Source organism: Stegostoma tigrinum, chromosome 9 (assembly GCF_030684315.1).
Source record: "Stegostoma tigrinum isolate sSteTig4 chromosome 9, sSteTig4.hap1, whole genome shotgun sequence".
Classification (NCBI taxonomy): Eukaryota; Metazoa; Chordata; class Chondrichthyes; order Orectolobiformes; family Stegostomatidae; genus Stegostoma; species Stegostoma tigrinum.
In genome coordinates, this window is record NC_081362.1 from 73,528,209 (window position 1) to 73,534,208 (window position 6,000).

A 6,000-nucleotide genomic window follows, 5' to 3' on the forward strand; every position below is an offset into this window, starting at 1 on the left:
TGTGCAGCCTGCCAATGGGAAAGTTTCCCAGAGGTGATACTGTTGAGGAATTTTCCTAACACTGCTCCTTGCTATTTTTCCAGCCTCAGTTGGTCACTAAGTAAAATGCTGTCCAACGTCTGATGCACTCCAGGGAAGATTGCGTTCCATTGACTTGGACAATGGAGGACCTGAAATGGTCATTATCAATTTGTTTGCTAGAAGCTGCTCAGAGAGAAGTTTTCTAAGTGCAATTAGTTAACTGATAAAAGGGATACTTTAGTATGAAAGTCATCTACTACTTAATCTGTAGCAAAGTAGTAGATTAGAGTGACCAGGTGTTCTTTTCCATTGTTAGAGAAAATCTTTTGTAAATCAACTTTTTGTCTAACTCTTAAACAATTTGAAGTTTAGAAAAGATGCTTCTATGCGAGTATTCAGGGCAAAATTAACAACCTAAAATTCAACTTTTAATCTAGCCACTATAATAATTATTACAACAAACAACGACAAGTGTTTCTTAATTACATTGTTTGAGACATAATTACTATTGTTGAGAAAGATGTGTGAAGCCCAGTCAGCTATTGTAATTTATGCATAAAGTGAGTTTTCCTTGGACTGAAGTCAAAGGGACCAGATAATTCTGTTGCCAAAAAGGGCTCCTGAATTCAATGCTGCAGGTTTATAGAACGTGAATTCCCGGCAATGAAGTCAGTTCACTCAATTGTGCTAACAGGAGATGAGGTCTTAAAACTCTGAAAGATTGCTAGTGAGCAGCATCTATACAATCCCATATGAACAGACTAGCTATCTAAAGCAGTTTACTGTCAGTTATTCATGTAATTACTCCAATTGAAATTTGTCAAATTTACCTTTTTGTTATGTTCACTGCTCTGTTAACTCAATATCCATAAATTCTGGATTACAGTGATATACTGAAGTTCCTGTCTAAAACCAGTTACACACTTTAACCCTACCCAGCACTGAGTTACTAATTAAAGAGCTAGATTGCATTTTGTGAATCTTTCAGAGATTCACAGAGATGTACAGTGCAGAAACTGACCCTTCTGCCCATTTTGTAACCAATAAATGATCTTGTGTGTAATAATTTGACCTCTGATTTGACAAAAGAGGCTTAATTTAATCTCAAAATTTTGTAGACATTCTAATCAAGGGTTGAAAACTGAAAGCTTAAGTCAATTGTAAGAATCAACTTGGTGAACACTGAATCCTGGACCTAAGCTGGGCATTCAACACCAGACAGTTTTAAAAGGCAGAGAAAGAAGAGGTGGTTCAATATTTGTCAGATTTGTTAGCACATGTTCTTGGGATACTGAAACAGAATTGTTAAAATCTCCATGCAAAGGTATGGTGTATTCAATATTCTGTTTAATCTGATTAGTATGACTATATTGATGCAGATGCAATGTGAACAGGTTCAGGCTCCTTCCTGGAGTGATTTTGTAATGATTGTATTAAGCTCAATAAAATAAACTGTTAGAGAAGAATGAATGTATCAAATAGCCTGCAATTTACTTTTCTTGATGTACTGGCAGGAGAAAATGTAGAACGAAGGCCAGGTGGCTTCCTCAGTGGGAAGGGAGTGTCACTTTGGGCTGCTGTTCAGCAGCTCCCAACTACTGCTTGTATAGTCCATTGATGGAAATCTGGTCCCCTACATATTGCCAAGCAAGCCATGGCTGTAAAAGAATGGAATTATCAACAGGGGAAAGGGAGAAATTGTTTTAAAATTTTGAAAAAACTAACCTAGTCTTATTTACTGTTTTGAGAATTAAATTTAACTGAATAAACATGATATGGGCTGCTCACTGCGCTTGATGAATTTAGTAAATGTAGTAACTCTGTGTAATTCATGAATGAATAGCTCCTCCAAGTTAAATTATTTGAGTGCTTGCTTTGATTGCACTGAAAACTGAAATTTGATTCCAGGGAATGATGCAAATTCTGGATGCTAAATCTAGAAATCTGTAGTGTTTCGAGCTAGATTGCAATGGCAATAGTCATAAAACAATTGTTACCAATTCCTCCATATTCTTACTGTCAGGGCAGTTTTAAAATGGGTTTAAACCCAAGTAAATATTTTTAGCAGATATAGCCCAGGAATACCACACAGCAGCTTACTTTGGTTGGAATTAAAGGGCTTAATTATTAAGGAAAATACAGGCATTTTACTTGTACCCTATCTGAGAGTTCTGACTTCTAAACCCTCTGTCTTTGACATTATTCTGCTTTACGATATGTCCAAGCTCTTTCGATAGTGAATGACATTGGGACAATGTGGTAGGCTGAGGGCAGAAATATCAATTAGAGAGCAAGATGGGGAATTAAAATGATAGACAACTGGAAGCTCAGGTCATATTTATGGACTTAGCAAAAGTGTTACACAAAGTGGTAACTCAATTGGTTTTTGGCCTTCCCAGGATAGATCAGGTTCATGTTAAGCAGTGAATGCAGTCTGTGAAATTATAAGAAGCATAACCCCTAGTGAAACAACAATGACTTGTGTGAACCTTCACTGTAGTATTCTAATAAAGCTCGGTGCAATCTTGAACAGTATCCAATCTTTCTATTTGTCACTACACAGCTTTCTGGACTCCACATTGCATTCCACAGTTTGAGATTGTAGTCTTAATTTTGTTGGCCCTCCCATTTTGTTATTTTATCTATGCAGGTTTTAGTTTCACCTTTCTCCTTGCTTATATTTTTGGATGGCAGTTGTTCATCATTCAATTGATCCTGTTTGTCCTCTGAAAGGAAAACGACAACAGATATTTTGCAGGGTTCTGGTGGGTGCCAATGTGTATGTCAAGACCAATTTATGCTTGGAAGATTTTGCTGCAAATTGGTCAGGATATTGTGGATGATTTTTGGAGTTTTGAACAAGTTTTTGATTTGGGATTTCTTCTGTTTTCTCTTTCAGCCTAGAAATGTATTTGCATTTGAAGGAGAGCTATTTGTTTGGTTGTACTATTCACACCATCTCCATACATAAAATCTGTTTTTTACTTGTCCTGTTGCCACTTTTTCTTGGTTCTGCACCAATAACTCTTGCAATAGACAAAGTCTCCTATTTCCACTCTTAGAGAAATTCTCCTTTGTTCTTTCTCCTCTATTTCTCTGTTCTCCTTATTCACTTGCTTAAAAACAATCTCATTTCTAACTTTCTCTAATTTTGATGAAAGGCTAATTCTTTTGATGAAATATTACTCTTTTGATCTCCATTGATGGTACCTGTGTCCTTCTAGCATGTTCTGTTTTCATTTCATATTTTCAGTATCTGCAATATTTTGCTTTTCCATGCAAGATGCTGGGCTTTATTAATAACTTTCTTGCTTTTGCACTCTGTGATTATAGCTTTGTAAAGCACTGGTTCAGCCTTAACCAAGTATTATGTCCAATTGTATACACCACACTTTTGAAAGTTTAAGGTTTCAGAATGGTTTCAAACTTCCATAAAAGTTAAATTTCTAAAGTGGAGTAAGGTAAGTTTTTTTTTAAAAGCTTGTATGAGACAGGAACTTTCAAAAGTTGATTGGAATAGACTGTTCACAGGTAAAGAGACAACTGACAAATGAGAAGATTTCAAAAGTGTGTTAAATAAGAGTTCAGAGGCATTAGCTTCCTGTTAAAGTGATGGGTAACATTGGTAAGAGTTGGGAACAATGGATGAATAAAGATATTGAGGTTATGGTCAAGAATAAGAGTCATATTTTAGATATAGATACCTGGGACCAAATGAATCTCTGAGTATAAAGGGTGCAGGGGTATTCTTAAGATTAAGATTAAAATTTGGAGGGCAAAGAGGGAATATGAGAGCCATGGCAGATAAGGTAAGGATAACCCAAAGAGATTCTACAAGTACTTTGAGCAAAAGAGCAACGAGAGAGGGCCCCTTAAATATAAGCAAGGTTGTCTGTGTTGAACCTCCAAGGGCTGGGAGAGATTAAATCAATATTTTGCATTGGGTTTGACTGTGGTGAAAGAAATGAAGGCTAGACAACGCAGGGAATTAAATGTTAATGTTTTGGAAACAATTCACATTACAAAGGGGAAGTGCTCAAGGTCTTCGAAAACATAATGGTGGATAAATCGCCAGGACCTGAATTGTCAATTTGGCTTAACAGTAGGAGACAGAGTGTAGTGGTAGAGGGTTGTTTCTCAGACTGGAGGTCTATGACCAGCGGTATTCCACAGGGAGAGTAGGAACTGCAGATGCTGGAGAATTTGAGATAACAAGGTGTAGAACTGGATGAACACAGCAGGCCAAGCAGCATCAAAGGAGCAGGAAAGCTGACACTTCGGGCCTAGGCCCTTCTTCAGAAAGACCCTCAACAGAAGGCAACAAAAAAGAAAAAAAGGAGGGAGAAAATTAAATATGAGGCTAAGCTAGCCAGTAATATAAATGAAGACTGTAAATGTTTCTTTTGATATATTAGGGGCAAAAGTGGACATTGGACCACTGGAAAATGACAGTGGAGGGACAGTGATGGGGAACAAGGAAAAAGCTGAGGAAATGAATAATTATATTGTCAGTTTTCATGGTGGAAGACATGAGTAATCTCCCAAAAACTAGAGAAAGTCAGGGGACAGAGCTGAGTATGGTGGCCATCACCGAGGAAAAGGTGCTAGTAAAACTGGCCTGAAGGTGGATAAATTACCTGGACCAGATGGACTACACCAAAGAGTTCTTAGGGAGACAGCCACAGAGACAGTGGAAGCATTAGTGGTGGTCTTTCAGGAATCGCTAGACTCAGGGAGGTTCCAAAGGACTGGAAAATCGCTAATGTGACACCCCTGTTTAAAAAGGGAGTAAGGCAAAAGATGGAAAATTACAGGCTGATTAACCTAACCTCGGTCGTGTGTAAGATTTTGAAGTTCATTGTAAAGGATGAGATTTCTGAATATTTGGAAATGTACGGTAAAGTAGGGCAAAGTCAGCAAGGTTTCATCAAGGGGCGGTCATGCCTTATGAATCTGCTAGAATTCTTTAAGGAAGTAACAAGCAGGGTAGACCAAGGACAGCCAATAGATGTTATCTACCTGGACTTCAAAAAGGCCTTTGACAAGGTGCCACACAGAAAGCTCCTGAGTAAGATAAGGGCCCATGGTGTTAGAGGCAATGTGCTAGCATGGATAGAAGCTTGGCTGTCTGGCAGAAAGCAGAGAGTGGGGATAAAGGGGTTTTTCTCAGGATGGCAGCCGGGGGCAAGTGGTGTTCCACAAGGGTCAATGTTGGAGCCACAACTTTTCACTTTGTAGATTAATAATCTAGATGAAGGAACTGTGGGCATTCTGCTTAAGTTTGCAGATGATACAAAGATAGGTGGAGGGACAGGTAGTATTGAGGAGTGGCGAGGCTGCAGAAGGATTTGGACAGATTAGGAGAGTCGGCAAAGAAGTGGCAGATGGAGTACAGTGTGGTAAAGTGTGAGATCATGCAATTTGGAAAGAAGAATAAAAGCATGGACTATTTTCTAAATGGGGAGAAAATTCATAAGTTTGAAGTGCAAAGAGACTTGGGAGTTCTAGTCCAGGATTCTCTCAAGGTAAACTTGCAGGTTGAGTCAGTAGCCACAAAGACAAATGCAATGTTGGTATTTTTTTTGAGAGGACTTGAATGTAAAAGCAGGGATGCACTATTGAAGCTTTATAAGGCTCTGTTCAGGCCACGTTTGGAGTATTGTGTGCAGTTTTGGGCCCTGTATCTCAGGATGTACTGGCCCTGGAGTGGGTTCAGAGGAGGCTCGTGAGAATGGTCCCAGGAATGGAAAGCTTAACAAATGAGGAACATTTGAGGACTCTGGGACTATACTCATTGGAGTTTAGAAGGATGAGGGGAGATCTAATTGAAACTTCCAGAACACTGAATGGCCTGGACAATGTGGATGTTGGGAAGATGCTTCCATTGGTAGGAGAGACCAGGACCCAAGGGCATAGCCTTAGACTAAAGGGAAGACCTTTTTAGAACGGAAATAAGGAAAAACTTCTTCAGCCTGAGAG